General features: G+C 63.5%; 1 non-coding gene across 1 annotated transcript; it reads left to right on the forward strand.

Moving 5' to 3' along the window:
- Nucleotides 1-593: 593 nt before the first annotated feature.
- Trnar-ucu lies at nucleotides 594-666 on the forward strand. Its single transcript has one exon. It is a non-coding gene; the product is annotated as a tRNA-Arg (tRNA).
- The last annotated feature ends 235 nt before the right edge of the window (nucleotides 667-901 follow it).

Consider the following 901-nt stretch of genomic DNA (forward strand, 5'->3'; position numbering starts at 1 on the left):
GCGCTCTTTCGAGGCCCCTCCAGGGTGTCGTCCCCCCCCCCCCTCTTTTCCCCACGTAGCAAGCAGTCCCTTCTCCCCGCCGTGCCGCCGGCCGGGCCTGGCGCGCGTGCTGGGCGAGGGAGTGCTTCGCCTTCAGTCAGCCGGAAGTTGCAGCTGCGCTAACTGAACCGGACATGGGCCCTTGTCGCTGCCCGGAGGCCCGGAGGCACGGAGGCCCGGAGGCCGCGCTCCCCGCCCTGCAGGGAGGCACACTGCCCTCGCCCTTCCCTCCCTTCATTCCGAATAATTACTTTTTTGCCGCGCCTTATGCGCGCTCACGGCCGCGCGGCCACACGGCCCCGGAATGGCAATGAGAGAGGGTGCGAGATGTGCTTGACGGAGTGTCGCCGGGGAGGGGAGGGGGGACTCGAAATTCCCGCGCCGCCGTGGAATCTGCACCGTCATTTGTTTGCCGGCCGCGGCGAAACGAGACGAAACGAGACGAAACGAGACTGCTGGCGCTGCGACTCCTCGTCCAGGACGACGAGGGCGATCCTCTTGCACGCGCCGCCACGCCGCGCAGGTAGCAAGGCCGGCGCGCGACCTTGGCGGCGGTCCCTGTAGCGCAGAGGATAGCGCGTTGGACTTCTAATCCAAAGGTCGTGGGTTCGATCCCCACCAGGGATGCTTTTGAGGGCTCATGCAAATGTCGGCTGCTTCTGATTCTCACCGCTGTTCCGCGGTGTAACTCCCGAAGAACAGTGCGGTGTGACTGACGGTATTGCTGCCTGTTCCCACTTTTCCCCACTGAACACCAGAAACCGCCAGAAAGCGCCTTCTGCTCCGAAGGCAAACAGCGAAATTTTTATCGCAGAGTCTGCGTGTTCAAATCCCGACCACTGGTGGTTTTTTTTTCGTGCCA

This window comes from Thrips palmi, unplaced genomic scaffold (genome assembly GCF_012932325.1).
Source record: "Thrips palmi isolate BJ-2018 unplaced genomic scaffold, TpBJ-2018v1 HiC_scaffold_18, whole genome shotgun sequence".
Lineage (NCBI taxonomy): Eukaryota > Metazoa > Arthropoda > Insecta > Thysanoptera > Thripidae > Thrips > Thrips palmi.